This window comes from Mustela erminea, chromosome 4 (genome assembly GCF_009829155.1).
Source record: "Mustela erminea isolate mMusErm1 chromosome 4, mMusErm1.Pri, whole genome shotgun sequence".
Lineage (NCBI taxonomy): Eukaryota > Metazoa > Chordata > Mammalia > Carnivora > Mustelidae > Mustela > Mustela erminea.
The window spans coordinates 105,506,539-105,527,123 of record NC_045617.1 but is presented as its reverse complement, the minus strand read 5'-3'; the positions used below and the strand labels follow the sequence as shown (position 1 = coordinate 105,527,123).

The 20,585-nt window shown below is 35.2% G+C and overlaps 1 pseudogene; it reads right to left on the bottom strand.

The window, feature by feature from the left end:
* Positions 1-991: 991 nt before the first annotated feature.
* LOC116589369 lies at positions 992-2,712 on the bottom strand (annotated as a pseudogene).
* Positions 2,713-20,585: the final 17,873 nt, after the last annotated feature.

Here is a 20,585-nt window from a genome sequence, read left to right as displayed (position 1 = left end):
TTTTAAGTGTACTATTTTGTTGCCATTCTCCACCATACCCATAAGACCAAATCTTTAAGGTCAAAGGTGGAGAAAACCTTGAACCACCTGTATCTTAACTTTCATTTTGTCCTTAAGAGGGGCAATCTCTTAGGTTTGGTTGTACCATAAGATACTAAGTATTCAATAACCTGAGAATGTTGTCAAAAAGAAGGATTTGATAACAAGTGTAGGTTCTAAGACTCTAACTAAACTCTTTCACAAATAGGTGGAGAATTTGAAATGCTAAAAGAAAAAAAAAATCCTAGAAACCTTTTCAAAGTGAAAGAGTATTTGGGAGTTACATAATCCTTTCTTTAAAATATCTTTATGGCTAAGGATTTAGTTAGATTATTGGCAACATTATTTAATTTACCTGGCTGATTTTTAATATGAAGGAATTTTAAAATCTCACCCACATGATTTTAGTATATAAACACAAATATCTCAAAACTTTATCTTAATAAAAGTGAAATATGTAGAGAAAGGGATTAAAGAATTTTGAATTCTGAAAAACATCAAAAGTGCTTGATTTGATTCTTCACGTAGTAGATTTTCTCTAATTGGAAGTGTAAATATTTATGATTTTTAGATTCTTTTAATTTACTAAAACTTTAACCACTGTGAAATACACCTTCTACTTTCTGGTTATACTCTGTGTCCTGAAGTTACTCTATTAATATAGCTACTACAACTATTCTGTATTGACTGTTTTCTTGGGACATCTATTTTCCATGTACTTACTTTCAACTGATTTGTTTCTTAATACAGACATAACTCAGAGATATCAGGAGTTCAGTTCCAGAGCACAATAAAGTGAATATCACAATAAAACAAATCACAAAAATTTTTTGGTCTCTCAGTACATAAAAAGTTATATTTTGTTGCAGTCTATTAAGTGTTTAATAGCATTATGTCTAAAAAAATTTACATACTTAGTTAAAATACTTTATGACTAAAAAAATGCTGCTCATCATCTGCTTGCAGAGGGTGTTGCCTGGGAGTTTGATGGCTGCTGAGTGATCATGATGGTGGTTGCTGAAAGTGTGGGTGGCTGTGGCAACTTCTTAAAATAAGACAGCAATGAAGCTTGCACATCATTTGACTCTTCCTCTGGTGGATTTTCTGTAGTATGCAATGCTGTTTGATAGCATTTTAGCCATAGCAGAAGTTTTTTCAAAAGTGGTCTCAAACTCAAACTCTCAGTCATCTCAAACTCTGCTGCTGCTTTATGAATTAAGTTTAGGTAATGGTCTAAATCCTTCATTGTCATTTCAACAATCTTTGCAGCATCTTTGCTAGGAGTAGTTTCTATCTCAAGAATCCATTTTCTGTGCTCATCCATAAGAAGCAACTCCTCATTCATTCAAATTTTATCACAAGATTGCAGCAACTCAGTCCCATCTTCAGGCTTCCCTTCTGTTCTCTTGCTGTGTCACCATTTCTACAGTTACTTCCTCCACTGAAGTCTTAAACCCCTCAAAGTCCTCCATGAGGTTTGGATTCAACTTCTTCCAAAGTCCCATTAATGTTGATATTTTGACTTCTCTGCGTGAGTCACAGATGTTCCTAATGGCATCTAGAATGGTGAATCCTGTCCAGAAGGTTTTCAATGTACTTTTCCCAGATCCATCAGAGGAATCACTGTCTATGGCAGCTGGAGCTTTATAAAATATATTTTGTATATAATAAGACTTGGAAGTTGAAATTACTCCTTGATCTAATGGGTGCAGAGTGGATGCTGTGTTAGCAAGCATGAAAACAACATTAATCTGGTTGGGCATCTCCATCAGAGCTCTTGGGTAACCAGGTGCATTCTCCATGAGCAGTCATATTTTAAAAGAAATTTTTTTTTTTTTCTGAGCAGTAGGTCTCAACAGTGGGCTTAAATATTCAATAAACCATGTTACAAACAGATGTGCTGTCATCTGGGCTTTATTGTTTCATTTATGGAGCGCAGGCAGAGTAGATTCAGCATACTTCCCAAGGGTCCTAGGATTTTCAGAATGGTAAATGAGCACTAGCTTCAACTTTGAAGTCATCAGTTGCATTAGCCCCTAATGAGACAGTCAGCTTCTCAGAAGGTCTGAAGCCAGGCTTTGACTTCTCTCTAGCTATAAAAGTCCTAGATGGCATCTACATTTTATCTACATTGAAAATCTGTCATTTGGCATAGGCACTTGCACTAATTCTCTCAGTGAGGTCTTCCAGATGACTTCCTGCAGCTTCTACCTCAGCACCAGCTGCTTCACCTTGTACTTTAATTGTATGGAGATGTCCTCTTTCCCTCAACCTCATGAACCAACCTTTGCCAGCTTCAAATTTTTCTTCAGCTTCCTCACTTCTCTCAGCCTTCACAGAATTGAAGAGAATTATAGCCTCGCTCTGGTTTAGACTTTGGCTTAAGGGAATGTCGCGACTGGTTTGATCTTCTATTCAGACCACTACAGCATTTTCCATACTAGCAATGCATTTATTTCACTTTCTTATCATTCATGTATTCCCTGGAGTAGCACTTTTAATTTTCTTTAAAACTTTTCCTTTGCATTCAGAACTTAACTGATATAAGAGGCCTAACTTTTGGCCTGTCTTGGCTTTCAACATGCCTTCCTCACCAAACTTAATCATTTCTAACATTAAATTGAAAGTGAGAGACATGAAGCTCTTCCTTTCACTTGAATACTTAGAGAACATTGTGGGGTTATTGATTGACCTAATTTCAAAATTGTTTTGTCTCAGGAAATAGGGAGACCTGAGGAGAGAGAGAGAAATGGGAGAATGACCACCTGGTGGAGGAATCAGAACACACATCTGTATTAGGTCCACTGTCTTCTATGGGCACAGGTCATGGCACCCAAAATAATTATCATAGTAAATCAAAGATCACTGATTACAGGTCACCATGACAAATATAACAATAGTGAAAAAGTTTGGAATATTGTGAGAATTACCAAAATGGGACACAGAAGCATGAAGTGAGCAAGGGTTGATGGAAAAATGATAGACTTGCTCAAGGCAGGGTTGCCATAAACTTTCATTTCCTGCAAAGCACAATAAAGCAAGGCACAATAAAATGAAATATGCATTTATTTAATGTAAGTTCTGAAGGCAGCAGAGTTGGGTTTCATGTTTGTTTGTTTAAATCCATTTTTATAATCTGTGGATTTTAATTGGACCCCTTAGTCAATTAGCACTTAAGTATTGATTTGATTGTATATAGGTCTACAGTTTTACTATTTTGTTTTTTGTCTTCTCTATTTTTCTTTTTGTTGCTCTTGGTGTTATTTTGCTCTTTTCATTTTTTCCTCCATTTAGAATTATTGAATGTGTATCCAAAGTTTGTTTTAACTTATCTATTGTTTTCACCTATGCCACTTCACATTTTTTTAGCATTAGTTGTGGGAATGTTTATCCTTAAAATCTCACAGTATACATAGAGTTAATATAGTACCACTTCAGATTAAACATAGAAATCTCACTACTGTATAGGTCCATTTGACCCACTTCTTATCCTATGGAGAGTTACGTAAGAGTTATCATATTAGAGTTACATAAGTGATACACCTCACAAAACAATATTATAATTTTAAAGTTACATTTATTTAATTAATTTAGAAGGAATAATAGTCTTTTAAATTTACCCACAATATTTTATTTTTAATGTTCTTCATATTTTCTTAAAGATTTGAGTTTCCACCTGATAATATATTCTTTTTGTCTACTTAGCCTTTGTTGTAGTACATGTCTCCTGGTGGAAATTGTACACTTTTTTAAAACCTGAAAATGCTTATTTTTCTTCATTCTTAAAAGTTGGGCTTTATGGGATATAGAATTCTGTGTTGACAATTTTTATCAGCAGTTTAAAGATGTCTTCTGCCCTCAGTTTTCATAAGCTAAAATATATTCAAAGATGTTTCTAAGAGATCCAGTTAGATAATGGCTGACATTCTAGGGTACTCAATTTTACCAGAAATTTCTCATTTTTTAAAAAAGATTTCATTTATTTATTTGACAGACAGAGATCACAAGTATGCAGAGAGGCAGGCGGGCAGGAGGGGGGGACAGGCTCCCCGCTGAGCAGAGATCCCGATGTGGGGCTCCATCCCAGGATCTGGGGATCATGACCTGAGCCAAAGGCAGAGGCTTTAATGCACTGAGCCACCCAGGCACCCCAGGAATTTCCTATTTTTAGCAGAAGTTTTTGAATATAAGACATTCTTAAGACAAAGAAGTAGAAATAGTATTTTAAGATATCATTAGTTTAAATAATAATCCAAAAATTCAATTTCTGACCCATCACTTTAGCAATTAATATTTGCCCATCTTAAAAATAAATCACCCTTGGGGCACCTGGATGGCTCAGTCAGTACAGCATCTGACTCTTGATCTTAGGGTTGTGAGTTTGAGCCCCATTTTGAGAATTAAAGATTACTTTAAAAATGGCTTAAACATATAAAAGGAAATGAATAGTTAATAATTAAGTGAATGAATGACTAAATAAAGCAAACACCTGTATGACTCCCAGCCTTTCAAAAAAATCATTCTTAATCTTTTTTTCTTTTTGCCTTACACAAAGAGAGCGACTTTGCCTTTTTCTTTTCTTCTCTCTCTCTTTTTTTAAAAGATTTTTTAAATTTATTTGACACAGAGAGAGATCACAAGTAGGTAGAGAAGCAAGCAGAGGAAGCGGGGCAAGCAGTCTCCTTGCAGGGCAGAGAGCCTGATGCAGAGCTCTATCCCAGGACCCTGAGATAATGACTCAAGCTGAAGACAGTGGCTTAACCCACTGAGCCACCCAGGCACACCTCTTTGCCTTTTTCTAAAAGATAAAATAAAATTAATCAAAATATCATCTAATAAGTTTAATGCTTTTCCAAGCTGCAAATGCTTTTTCTCTCTACTTGTCGTCTTCTACTTTTTCTATACTTCTCTTTTGTTGATGGTAATTTTCATTTAAAATCAAAACCTTTTTTCATTTGTCTTAACTTTCTATTAGTCCATCTGAGTCACTTGAATGCAAGATTCATGTCTGATTCATCTGTACCTCCACGTGTCTACCCGAACACTTAAAATTTCTGTGACTATGGAGTATTCAGTAAATACTTTTTACGTGCAAGATTGCTTAAAACTCCTTTTATGATTTTTTTTTCCTATGAAGAAAGATAAATTTGTTAGCCTGTTTTTACTGAGGAATTGCTGAAAATCATTAAGATCTTTTCTTGGTAAAAGAAGAAAGTAAGATTTGTGTTGAAAGTGTTTAAATTTTGATAGCATATATGTTTGGACATCAATGTATATTTGTGAAAAAGTGTATTAGAGCACATTTGGTGTAATTTCGTGAGACTTGGTCATAAAGATAGTCTAATTTTAGTGCATTGTTCACTTGTTTTCAAAACAAAATCTAGCAGCTGAGCTTCTTAACTCTTGCTAATAGAAGTAGGTCTTTCAAAGAAATAGAATAATGAAAACTATACTAACATTTCTGATGTACTAAAATTGGGTTTTGAATCAGTGAGGGTCAAGTGTGTAATTGAAAGATAAACAGGAGCAGAAGTGGAGAAGCTGAGCACTTTGAAGTCCTGAGGTTAAGGGGAAATCTGTGCATACTTTCTTGAGGTCCAAGGCACCTTCTTAGTATCCATTGCATGACTGGCTCTTTTCTTAAGCCTTCTTAAGAGACTTAGAGATGATCCAGGAGCAAACTGTCAAGTCCAGAAGGAGCTATTAATACCACACAGACATCCATCTTCAGTGAGTAAAGACCTACTGTCAGAATCTTCTGTGCTATGATAGAGTCAGTGAGAATTTGGGGCCATTTGTACGTTTTATATGTGACTCGTCTGAATTTCTCAGACTACTGATGGCACTGGAGAAATGAAATAGGTTGTTTTTGTTTTACCTGCTTAACATAGAAGCCATCTGTAATATTAAAATAAATGGATGAACTAATAACTATAACTTTCTTTTCTTTTTTCTTTTTAATGATTTTATTTACTTTTTGACAGAGAGAGAGAGAGATCACAGGTAGGCAGAGGCAGGCAGGGGTGCGGGGAAGCAGGTTCCCTGATGAGCAGAGACCCTGATACAGGGCTCGATCCCAGGACCCTGAGACCATGACCTGAGCTGAAGGCAGAGGCTTAACCCACTGAGCTACCCAGGCACCCAATAACTGTAATTTTCAACATTAAAAATATACTACAATTTACTTAAAGATTACTTAAGAAGCTGTGTAATTTAGGATGTTTTAGACTACAGGATAATGAAACCCGGAATGTAGTAGTGTTTCTTATCCATAACACAGAGAAGGAAATCTAGAGGTAGGACAGGATCCTTGCCTCATACCATTAGGGCTCTGATTTCATTTCTCTGCCACTCAGTATTTCTTTCCTTTGGTCTTGATTTAGGCTTTGTCTTGGTCAGTAGATGGCTGCCAGCACGCACTGAGCATGTATCCTGTTCACTGATGGTAGGAAATGGAAACTCTCTTCTAAGTACAGAATACTAAGTCCTCATCTTGAGTCTGATCCCTATATTCTCTCCAAACCATTAACAATCTCTAGGAGAATTCTACATACCATTGGCTTGAGTCTGGCTTTCTGAAAAAAAAATTGCCAAAGATTCATGATTGACCTGGCGTAATCAAAACACAGGTTAATTTTTTTTTTTTTTTTAAAGAGAGGAAGGAAGGAATGATGTTTGCAAGATCACCTTAGGATTTATGTAAAAGATACACTGCTATTGGTAACATAATAAGTGTAGAAGCAGAGATATAAAAGACAAAACCAAAACAAATAAAGCACTGTGTATTCTATTTTTATGCATTGAAATACCACTTAATTCCATCTTACTAACTGCATTTTCCCATCAAAATAAATTCAGTTATTCAAATGAACAAAAATATGTTTAAAGAACAAATGCCATTTAAAAAAAGCCTTGGGAATTAATCACTTTCCTTTTTTAAAATATGTGAGAAAACACCTGAGAACACAGCAAAATAATCTTGCTGTCTTTAAGAAAGCCTAAAAGTTTCACAATCCTTGTTCCTGTGGCTACTCTTTTACAACTTGTAAAGCATATCTCCAGATTTATGCAATGTGCAATAGAAGATAGAATAATAGGTCAAATGTATAAGTTATGTAAGGAAGTTGAAATATTTCAAATGATTTTTTTTAATGGGGCTTCTCTAAGTGGCTTATTTGGGGGACTCTTAAATCATAATAGAACTTTCTCAGGGATGGAAAAATATCTTTTGAAATTTTTCATAATTAGCAGAAAGTCTGACACTCTGAATGACTATTTATGACTAAAACAGTATAAAATGCTTAACCCAAATTGGCTCTCGTGTCCAAAATTTTTGTGTATTACAGGTCAAAATTTGTGCCTTGAACCATTAGGTGTAAATCTAATGCAATACATTTAACCAGTCTTAATTCTCTCTTAGAAGTTGCTACTGATTTGCCTAAATCTTTTAGCAGAATGGGCCTCAACCCTTGGCTGCTGCATTACTCCCACGATGCACAAATCCACCTGGCAGCTCAGGGGAGCTAATGGGTAAGGCCAACCTTAGAAAAAGTGTAGGTAAAAGGAAATTTTCTTCAAAGTAAAAGTGACTTGATTTGGTGCTTAATTCTTTCAAAGGCTGTGAATTTTGCTCTCTCAAAATTCCAAACCACAGTCTATGGTCATGACTTACAGTCATTAGAAAGCTGGAGGCAGAAATAGAATCATGAAAGGGAAGGGATACCTCATTTTACCATTACTCAACATTCATCTGATTTCTGCTTAGAAATTTAATAAGCACCAAGTCTGTGGAAATGATTCTACAACAATTCTCACGTCTTAGTCTGCCTCTAAAGCTACTGTAACTCCGACTTCTCAAAAGGCAATGAGTTGAATAGAAATAGATAACAAATAATAGGCGACCTGAAAAGGTATCTCTTTTCAGGATCACAAGAACTTTTTAGAAAGATACTAATCAAGTTTACCCATAAACATGTCAGAAAAATTAGGTAACCCAAATGTCAAGGAACTTTGAAACTGAACTACAGTAGTTAAAATCAAATCAATGGCTATTGTTTCATTTATAGAAACTTAAATCATTATTGAATTAAAGTTGGCAACACTTTATTTTTTACTGAGAGCTCCATAGAAAATATTAGAAAAACATGGAATGTGTGGAAGATGAATAACAAAGGAAATCAGCTAAATTTATCTGGCTTAATGTCAATGAAATATATTATCCTCATTGATATTTATGACATTTTATAGTAGTAAAAATAAGTTCTGTCAACTCTCAGTAGACAGCCAGAATCTTTAAACCAATTTAATAAATTTTTAACCAGACTATATACACAAAGTATTTGTTAAACAAATACAACTAAATTAAATATAATTTTGATCATTAGAAATAAAATGCTAAACATTTTCACTCTTTGGGAGAAAACATTCTCCATTATATAGCCATTAACTACAGGATCAGTCTTTTCTATTACTTCAAGGAAGAGTTTATCAAATCTCCTATGACTCCTATGAAGGTTTGTCTTTTTGGTTTATAAATTGGTAAGACAAAGAATCTGATTCTTTCATACCAGAAAGTTAAAACCTAAATCAAACCCAACAGCAAACAAACAAAGATCTTTACAGAATAATTTGTAAGTCTCTCTCTCTCATGAAACATTAAAAAGAAGGTGTCATAGGCAATAGGTTTTTCCATATTACTATGTAAGTGAGAATGACTATATACATGTATATTTAAGATATAACCAATTTTGACATAAACAATATATTAATGTAGCTTTAGTAATATATTAAATATATGTTTAACATAGATTTAAAAACTGTTCTTCAAAGTGAACAATTATTTTATTCCTTTTCCATGTCTCAGAGATTTGCAACCAGATTATGAAGTAAATGAGCAAATGAATGATAATCCAGTGGTAATATACACAAGAAGCTACACTGAACACAAATATTTTTGAAAGTACTAATGTGGAAAACTAAGAATCTGTTTCTAAATGTGTAACTGCTATTTCCTGTGATATAAAACAAGCATAAATATTTAGAATTTGTGCTTTCAAAACAGATTTGTACCCAATATTGTCTCTGGTTGAAATTATATTTAGGATTGATTGTATTAGAAAATAACTGTATATGTTTTCTTAAATAAGGCTTCTTTCACTTTCTTTTTTTCTTCAAAGCAAGTGCTATGCTAACTCTGTTTCATGGTATTTAGTATGGAGTATTTAATATACTTAGATGAATAAGAATTTATTCACAGCTTCTGGGAGTATTGATGAGTTTATACTAAAAAAAGAAAATAATGTCATGACTAATTACAAAAAGATCCAAGAAAGGAGGGCAAACATATCTGTTTCAGCAGACACTTAGCAAAAAGAATGCTGTGTTTCTCCACTGACCTTTGAAGTTCTTCAGCTCCAGTGCTGGGCAGCATTAATAATGTCTTTGTGAAGAGAATGGTGGTAGCTGAGTGGACAAATCAATAACTCAGGGTGAGTCTATACACAATTGTAGAGCTAAAAAGACCTGAACAGTCAATTCTTTCATTCTTCACTAGAATCCACACTGGCTTAAAATAAGGATAAACATGAAAGCACCAACCTCAACAACGATTAAGACATTTTTACAAGTGTCTCTCTACTTCCATACCAATGCAGAAACATAGATAGAGCCCTCAAAGACCACAGAGTATACGAGATATCAGAGAATATAGCTTAACTCTAAGAGGACATAAAGGAATTGACTTCTAACCAAACTGAATTGAATGATTGACGTATTTACCAGAATTGATTCTCTGTCAATGCCTTTGAACTTACTGAAAGAGTATATTAGAATGGAAAATCTGATTTAATTTGAAAACTGATTTTGGGGTTTATTGGTAAAATTACATGATATAAATCATTTTGGAGCTAATGTGATAATCACATTTAAAAAAAAAGAGTGTATTTAAAAATGGTAATGGATAGTATTCTTAACGTAAGTTGAACCTAGCGTATTATGTTATTGACAGACTTGGACTTTTGTACCTCCCTGAAAACCATGCTATGTTTTAATTCTACCAGTTGCATCACCACAAAAGTGAAGAAAAGCTAGATTGTAAGGTTTACCTATTCATTCAATAAATATTTATGGATCATATATACAGAGGGCTTGCCATGGGCCTATGTACATTGTGCAAAGGTTTACAATCTCATGGGGAAACATCATACCAGCTAAGTCTAAAGTCATGACTGCCGGAGATAATATTTGAAATTACTAAGAGGAGATTTTCTTCTATATAAACTTCCTAGTAGATTCAAGATTTTCTTTAGATCCAGTAGCCTTCATTTCCTCAGGAACCCTATTCTCTATGGCTTGCAGATGAAGACAGTGGCTCCCTGGCAAGGACCTAAGAAACATCTTGACTCCACTCAGATTCCCCTTGATGTTCTCTCAAAATCTTTTCCTTCCTTGCTTGAAAAAGGCCTTGATCATCTTTGCCTGTACAAAGAAATTGCGTTATGCTGTATGCTGCATTCTGCCAGACTCTGATTAACTTTTCTAGATCCTTACCCTTGTCCTCCATATTTGGCATCAGATTCTAAAGCTAATTTCTTTTGAAACTCAAAAACCATAACAATAACATTTTTTTCCTCTCCAACTTTAGCAGATTGCAAATATAAAATGGTTCAGCTTTAGACTCTTACATATGCTCTGACTAAAGAAATTCATTCATCCTTTCAATATTTTAAGCTGGTATTATGCTATTGCCGGGGTCAGAAAATGAGGAAGAGCCTTTGGGTCACAAAGAAAACGGAAAATGGAGAAGTGGGACTTGAGGTTAAAATATTTAAATATTATCCCATTCTATAAAAAACAATCACTACATTCCTGCAAATTCTGACTAAAATAGATATAACTTGCTGTTCGAAGACCCTGAGACTTTGTGGGCTTATCTTTACACAGTTTACTGAAGAGAAACTTTAAAAGGAGAGCAGGTGAATAATCATTCAATGGTTGGTCAAAAGGGCAATACTTTTGAATTTCATTAGTTACGGTCACCACTTGAAAAAATTGCTTCACATGTTTCTAGTTATCAACAACACATAGAGGATGTGACCTGAAGTAGGCTCTGGAAGAATATCCAGGTGTGGACATAAACCAAAGAAAATGGTAATAAGATACATTAAAGTGATGACTTATGGTAGAATATAAGTATTTCCTAGAATTTTGGTTCTAGATGCAAATGCAGAAGTCTTCCTTGAGAGCTGAGGAGTCTGGGGCCCCAACGGGCCAGCTGACAGAGGCCAAGAAACATAGATGCATCTATATTAAACATAAAGCTAGGTTTCCTGACTTACTTTCCTTTGCCAGGGAAACATCTAGCCTTGGATGGAGAAGCTATGGGAATAAATAATAGGTTGATCATACTCTTTCTTTCTCTAATTTGTTGTGGAGCTCTCCATTGATTAACCTTAACCAGAAGCCAGAGGGGCAAGGAATCCCTTTTCCTGTACAATGGTAAATGCTATACAGGTGAGAGACAGAACAGGTAGATAAGGGTGGAGAATAAATCTGGAGGGGAACTAGAGATAGCCAGCATGCCAGTTTTTTTCCCCTTTAAGCTTTTATTATATTAATTAAAAATAGTTTATATCTGATCACTAGACTCTTTTTTGCTTGTATTGTTTTTTAAGATACAGAGCAAAAAGTACATTTTTCTTTAGAAAACCAGGCCCACCTATGTTTGCTCATCACTCTTACTTAGTTTAAATGGTATATGACAAAATTACAAATAATTTTGAGATACAGTGTCATCAGTGAAGTAAAGGATTAAAGGTCATACCTCACCATGCTGATTATGAAACAGAGTTCATTTACTCTTGTGTTTTAAAGGAATTCTAAAAGTGAGGAATTTGTTTCTATATTCTGCAATGCTTGTGCTATCTATAAGGTTTTTTTTTCCTCCTAAAAAGTGTTTTTATGCTCCAGAAAGTAACTCTGCCACATCACACACACACACACAAATCAAATGCCAAATATGTAGGCAAAAGGAAAATCATTCCTGACCCATGTAGGTGAATAGTTTGCATCTTGAATATAATGTTTCATTACCCATATCATTGTCCTAGCTTGAAAATATTTATGAGTGGTTATAAAATTAGCTATCCCTTTTCAAATATTCAACTTGCAGCATGCATGCTGTCGACCTGCAGTGGAAAGTATTGCTCTGCTTGACTATTTTATGTATCTTATTTTAAAAGTGACTTATTTTTATTGGCTTAAAATTTACCTACTTTAATTTTATTAAAATTTTCACATTTTTTACAATTTTATATTATGAAAAATTGAGAGCTTAACCAGTATCCTTCAAAATAGTTTCCCAGACAAATATATTTTCATGCTTAATCCTTTCAGACAACTAAATGTAATAGATATGCACCTTGTACAGAGAAAATTAGAAAAACTAATTTCTAACTATGGTCTTTTTTTTTTTTTTTTTTTACTTTTGCAAAGTTTGTTCATTCATATATTAAAGGTATATTTAAACTTAGCTCTGATAGAATTCTTTTTTTGTTTGTTTGTTTAATTTCTTTTCAGCGTAACAGTATTCATTGTTTTTGTACTATACCCAGTGCTCCATGCAATCCGTGCCCTCTCTAGTACCCACCACCTGGCTCCCCCAACCTCCCACCCCCCCCTTCAAAACCCTCAGATTGTTTTTCAGAGTCCATAGTCTCTCATGGTTCACCTCCCCTTCCAATTTCCCTCAACTCCCTTCTCCTCTCCATCTCCCCTTGTCCTCCATGCTATTTGTTATGCTCCACAAATAAGTGAAACTATATCGTAATTGACTCTCTCTGCTTGACTTATTTCACTCAGCATAATCTCTTTGGTCTTTTTTTTTTTTAAGATTTTTATTTATTTATTTGACAGAGAGAGAGATCACAAGTAGGCAGAGAGGCAGGCGGAGAGAAAGGGGGAAGCAGGCTCCCTGCTGAGCAGAGAGCCCGATGTGGGGCTGGATTCCAGGACCCGGAGATCAAGACCTGACCTGAAGGCAGAGGCTTAACTCACTGAGCCACCAAGGCGCCCCTAACTATTGTCTTAATAAGAAACTAATTTTACCACTTAGCATCTGTACCTTTTCTGTAGAAGGAAATGTTGCCTTCAATCAAGGTCTTAATGCAGAGATTTACCTAATTGACACTATGTCCTAAAAATATAATACAACAGTTCAGAATTCTATTGTAATTGTAATTGTAAATGAAATAGGTTCATTAGCTCATGAAGGTGAAAAGTCTATGTAACAGAGAGGAAAATACAAAACACTGTTGTACTGAATTTTTAAGTACTGTGTTAGACTTGGTCCTTTAGAAATCAAGGCCTGCTGGTGCCTGGGAGGCTCAGAGGGTTAAGCCCCTGCCTTCGGCTCAGGTCATGATCTCAGGATTTTGGGATCCAGCTGCATCCGGCTCTCTGCTCAGCGGAGAGCCTGCTTCCCCCTCTCTCCCTGCCTGCCTCTCTGCCTACTTGTGATCTCTCTCTCTCAAATAAATAAATAAAATCTTTAGAAACAAAGGCCTGGGAGCACCTGGGGGGCTCAGTTGGTTAATCATCTGACTTTTGATTTGGACTGAGATCATGATCTCAGGGTCGTGAGATCAGACACCACATGAGTTCCTTGGTCATCAGGGAGTCTACTTATCCTTCTCCCTCTGCTCCTCCCATGGCTTGTGCTCTTTCTCTTTTTCTTTGTCTAAATTGATTTTTTAAAAAAATCTGTAAAAAGAAATCAAGACCTGAGGGCAAACATTAAAGTGCTGCCACTTTCTTTGGGAAGTGCAAACCCAGAGTGCCCGGGATGAAGAAAAAAGAAAACAAGGCAAACAAAGATGTGAAACTGGCCTCTGGGTCACAATTAGCCAAGTGAAATAAGGCTTTGTTCAGCCAGCAGACATGTCTTTTTCACATGTGAGACTTTCTCTGGAAGAATTATAAGGAGAAATCAGACCCTAGAGAAGAGTTGGGAAGGAATAAGGAGAGAACTGCGTGTGTTCCTCTTTCATGCCTCATTTCTCATTGGTCAAGGATCATTCTATGGGATGAAATTTAATTTCTGGGTTTTGTTATCCTTCCGCTTGGAAACCACTCAGGAAGCTATGGCCCATGCTCAACAGAGCAACAATCCATTTAAGCAAGAAAATGTCACAAGGGTGAGGAATTCAGTGTTTGTAGGGCAAGGCACATGGGATTTGAACATAGGTGTGGAACTGAAACTTGGGCACCAGCCAGTCAGGTGAGTTTGTCTGAGGGAGGCTTCTTTGGAAAGAAGGAATTAAGGGAAAACATCTGAGAAGGCACACGGTTTGTGGACAGGAAAAATAAATTCAACAAAATAGTTTGAACTTGATAACCTCTTTGAAAAAGGAACCATTCAAGACAATGAAATAACAAATATTTACTGATAATCGTGTTATATTGTAACTACATCGGTACTTGTCTGTGTCACTGGATTGTGAATATTTGGACAGGATGTTTTTTTCTGATTTAATTCTATAATCCTTGTATACTTAGACTTTATAATTAGTGGACACAAATATACACACACAAATATAAATATATATTAATATATTTTATTTACCAAGGTATTTCAAATACTAGAATTTCAAAAATAGTTTGGATTTTGTATTTATCTCCAATGGTGGTAATTTGGAGGGGAATTATTCTGTTTTTTATTTAAAAGTTTAGATAATAGTTATAGGGAAACTTTATTGGAGTGCAGAACACTCACAAGATTAAAAAAAGTTGGAAATTTAAAGCAGTGAATAAAAGAGTACCATATATCATTTCATTTTATAAGTTCTTGGTTGTATACTAGTAAAAACTATGATTTATTTTATTCATTAAAAATCTATTCAATAAAATTCATGAAATACCTTCTCAGTTCTATATCCCTATACTAACATTGAAGATGTCAAGATGAGTAAGACAATATTCCTTCCAGAATCTTAGTCTAATGAAGGAAACAAGCATGTAAAAAATTCATTATTCATTACAATAACTTTTAAGAGGTCCTTTAATAGACAAATAATGAACAAGGATTCCATAAGCCAGCTTTTTACAGCTGCAAAATTACTCTGGACTAGTTCCACCTAAAATCATAGCAATGACAAATAGAAAATCAAAATGATCCTGAACATTTACAACACCTCCAACATATATAATGAAGTAAACAAAATGAAAATACTAGAATAAAATCTGGTATACAGCACTGGCATTACGTAATTGTAATTTAGTGCACGCAGGCTGCTATCATTTTATGTAGAATAAATCAAAATTTCCCAACATCAGTAGAAACACAAATGACTGTATATAAGACTCCCATATAATTTATTGAGAAAAAAATGAGTTTTATTGTAAATATCATGTAATCTGAAGTTTCTCTGAAGATTTTTTATCCTATATTTCAATTCTAGTGCCTGAAAACAAGTACATGTAGTTGAATAAGGAGAAAAGAAGAAATGCTAAATTATAGTCTTGATAATATGGATTAAAAAAATTAAAACAGAATATACTTACACCTTTTCTTATTTCCTGCCACCCCTCATTCCCCCCCAAGATGTAAGGCAATTTATAAGGACAAATCAAAGATAAAAATAGGAAATGAAAGGTAGAGGGAAATAGGACATTAAAAAATGTAAACAGGTGGGGCACCTGGGTGGCTTAGTGGGTAAAGCCTCTGCCTTTGGCTCAGATCATGATCCCAAGGTCTTGGGATTGAGCCCCACATTGGGCTCTCTGCTTGGCGAGGAGCCTGCTTCCCCTCTCTCTCTGTCTGCCTCTCTGGCTACTTGTGATCTCTGTCTGTCAAATAAATAAATAAAAATCTTTTTAAAAATGTAAACAGTTTGTTGATGGACATCTAGGTTCTTTCCATAGTTTGGCTATTGTGGACATTGCTGCTATAAACGTGGTATATATACATAATGGAATACTATGCAGCCATCAAAAGAAACGAAATCTTGCCATTTGCGACAACATGGATGGAACTAGAGCGTATCATGCTTAGCGAAATAAGTCAAGCAGAGAAAGACAACTATCATATGATCTCCCTGATATGAGGAAGTGGTGATGCAACATGGGGGCTTAAGTGGGTAGGAGAAGAATCAATGAAACAAGATGGTATTGGGAGGGAGACAAACCATAAGTGACTCTTAATCTCACAAAACAAACTGAGGGTTGCTGGGGGGAGGGGGTTTGGGAGAAGGGGGTGGGATTATGGACATTGGGGAGGGTATGTGCTTTGGTGAGTGCTGTGAAGTGTGTAAACCTGGTGATTCACAGACCTGTACCCCTGGGGATAAAAATATATGTTTATAAAAAATAAAAAATTAAAAAAAATGTAAACAGTTTAAGTTATTTTTATTAGTTTATGGTATGCTTATCAAGTGGAGGGCACAAATGTGACATTAAACAAATATTGGCAGCTGTGTATGTATGTATGTGTGTGAAAGAGATGCAGAACGAGACATTGCAAGTCTTAAAATTTACAGTTTATTAGATATCATATTTCTAAACAGAAACATGTTTATTTTGATACTGAAATTCAAGTTATTGCTATAAACCTAGTGACATATTTCATAGGGCACTTTCTTTATATTAGTTGGTAGCATAATACCAAAGCACAAGCACACAGAAGTAAAAAAGAAAAAAAGAAAAAAAAGAAAAGAAAGTAATGGGACTAAGGCATGTGGCTCTCTGATGATCTATCTTATTTCAGGGATAGATTTTAAATTATTTAAAAAAGGAATGAATTGCATATCCTTCCTGCTATATTGCTGGAATAACGAACTAAATATCCATTAACTCCGTTTCTCTCTACTGAGCTTTTGAAAGCTTTCTATTTAGTGACAGTGTTTTTGAAGTTATACTCCTTGACAAGTGCTAGGATACTTGTATTCTTTATAAAGTAAGTGCACAGCTGTGTGTTTTAATAGCTGATAGGGTAAAAATTGAAGAACCAAGTAAAGAAAGGGGAGAGAGTCTACAAATAATGCCATTTCAAGTCTTCATGGAAGTAAGCAAAAAAAAAAAAAAAACCCAACTGAGATCATATTTCTGTTGGATTTTTGGCTTAATGGATTTTCAAAGCAGATTAAGAGACAGTTTTATTTTATTTTATTTAAATACAATTTACATGTAACATTGTATAAATTTAGGGTACACAATATATTGATGTGATACACATATATTGCAATATGATTACTACTGTAGTGTTAGCTAATGCTGCCATCACACTACATAATTATCATTTCTTTCTTGTGGTGAAAACTAGTAAGAGCTAGTCTCTTAGCAACTTTGGAGTTTATAATAAGGTCTTGTTTACTATAATATGTATGCTGTGCTTTAGATGTCCAGAACTTATTTCCCTACTAGTTGCAAGTTTGTTCCTTTACACATCCCCCCAATTCCTCCACCCCTTGGCTCCTGGTCACCATTCTACTCTATGCTCCTACGAGTTTGACATATCCATATATATGGTATCATGCAGTATTTGAAAAGACAGTTATTTTAGTTATAAGAAAAGCCAAGATAAATGCACACACACACCCACATACACAACATTAGAGAATTTGAGCTTGGAGTTATGTAAGTTATTTATGTATACTCTAAGGTAAACAAGTGAAAAATGTATACATGGATGATTAATTGAAGTGACCTGAATAATATGGGGGAATGCATTTTTTTAGTTTTATTTGCTAATTAAAAAATCAAATTTAGAGATGTTTATTCAAATGACTTTGCTCATAATAATTCAATTATTTGGTCAATAATTTTATACACACACACACACACACATTACTGATTTCTAATGAAAATTATATAGAAGAAGAATCTATCTACCATGAATATTCCTAATCCATGATAATATCCCCATTTGATTTTTATAAAACTTATAAATACATATAATCACATAATAGGCAAAGAACTTGTGCTGGACCATCAACATGGTATGAAACAATTAAGGAACAGATTTAAAAACATGGGTCAATTCCCATCCTTTTATAAATGTAATTGTGAGACAGTGCTTTTGAAATACCACACTAAAAAATCTCACTAATTTATGTTGTTCTTCAGCACTCTATTCATTGAAATTAAGGCATTCTTTGTTTTGGGAAAGGGAGATACAGCCAGAGAAAATGCATAAAGAAGTTACAGACAACTTTTATTTTCAAAAATAATTTTTAATTTCCAGAGAAGAAGGAAAAGTCTTAAAAGTGTGGATTTCTTTTGCAGAAGCCAGAATTTCAAAAGAATAAAGTAAAGATTTGTGGTCCTCTAAGTCAGGATAAAAAGAACGCAGAAAGTGACTTAAGGGAAGTTTCCTGGTGTGCAAAGAAGATATTTCCTTTTCAGGCTGCTGGAGATGAAGTGGGAGAGACAAAACAGAGATAAATAGATTGAGAAGTTATAGGTCTCAGAGATGGCCTGAACCCACTGCCTCCTGGGACTGAAAATTAGACTTTTCTTGTTTCCCAGAGCCCCTGGAAAAAGAGAGAGACACACTAGGAGTTAGCTGCTGGACTGAGTGCTGGGAAGTGGGGGGCATCAGCCACTACCAAGTGGATTCTGTAAAACAGGAGCCTCCAAAGCAGAGGCTGGCTGGGGATGTGGCCATGTCTCACAAGGTATAGGTATCACCATAGGTTAAGTAGAACAGAGCTGGGAGGTATGTGGGTTGAAGGGGTTGGCTTAGGCAGGGATGGGTGAAGATGGGGCAGGAGGGGTGCCCTCATTGTACATTATTGCTGAGGGAACAGACCATATCTCACACAGATCACAATAACTAAATAGCAAGCAGCATGAGGACAGATATTACTGTCACTGTAAAGCATCATAACAATTATGTGCTATAAGAAATCATCTGATTCATGTAGGTCTATTCTTTATGACATTGACTGGTTGAAATTTTATTGTCATTTCAGTAGGATCATTGGTAACAATAGGTCATTGAGAGCTGTTAACAATCTTATACATGAGATTTCTTTAAGGGGCTATACATAATAAAAGAGTGATCTTTAGCAGAGGGCTTATGCGTGAGAGCCATCTTTGTGTATTACTCATTGTCTGATGAGATTTGTAATGTACCAAAACCAAACATTTATTTAGGTTTATATTTTTGTATTTTACCATTTATTGCAATTCCCTGTACTTGTCTGGTTCTTGAATAAGCAGAACATACAGGATACAGATTTTAAAAGGTGCAAAAGGTATACAGTGAAAAATAATATTTTCACCTTCTTCATTTCCCAGACATATGGTTTTTCTCTCCTAAGGCAGCTAACGCTACCAGATTCTTACGTCTCTTTCTGCTCTTCAAATCAACCTAATTTAATCTGGTTTCTGGATCCATCACTTCACGGAAAAAATATCTTAAGTCACTAACTCCAAAAGATGTTCAAAATCTACCTTATTCGGGACCTCTCAATAGCAATCTGTGTTGATTCTTGGTCTTCTTGGACTGCTCATCCTTTCTATTTGGAAGATATTTCAAGTCCTAAAAACTTCATCTTAGTAAGTCTGTATTCCCTTAGGTAAAATCACCCATATCTGCAGATTCTATTATTATCACATTGTAAGTCATGCTCAGGCCCAGACAACTTTTGGGAATATATAGCCAACTTTACACTGGATACTTGCTGTTGGGTAGCCTAAGCCATCTTAAAAAGCCATCAAATACAAAGCAGAACTCAGGTTCTCTTTCAAAGCTGACCTTTCAGTTTGCACACCTCTGAACATCACCACATTTCAGAATCCTTAGAGCAATTTTGGATATCTCTTTTTCTCTCTTTGTCTCATCATATTCATATCTTTAGGAAGAACTAGTCCCTTTCTTTATTTTTTTCTTTCCTTTTTTATTGAGAGAGAGAGAGGGAGAGCTGGGGAAGGGGAGAATGAGAGGGAGAGAGAAAATCTCAAGCAGGCTCCACATTCACTGCAGAACCCAATTCAGGGCGTGATCCATGACCCTGAGATCATGACCTGAGCTAAAATCAAGAGTCAGACGCTCAACCAACTGAGCTACCCATGCACCTCTATATCTATAAATACTGATTGTCCCTCTTCCTTTTCTACATTCAACCACAATTACAATAACCCATGCTGTCTTTTTAACCTGCATTACCGCCATGCCCTCCGAAGTGTTCAATATATGCATGCTTGTACTCTACCCATACTTAATATGTTTAATGCTATTTTTCAAATTAAAAACTTGATCATATCATATCACCCTCCTTCACTGAAAATTGTAATGTCTTGCTCTTGTCCCCAAAATGAAGCCAGGGTTTCCTAAAATGGCTTATGCGGTTTGGCATGATCTAGCCTCTAAACATGAAATCACTTCTAGTCAATGTAGCAAATTTGTGCAAATCAAAACATGTTGCCTCTTCTGGGAGATACTCTTCTTTGGGAATTTCTAACTTTGGTTCAAAGTAAAATGTTTTATTTGTTTGTTCCCATTCACTGATAACACTTTACTGAATATCATCAGATGCAGGGAAATCTCT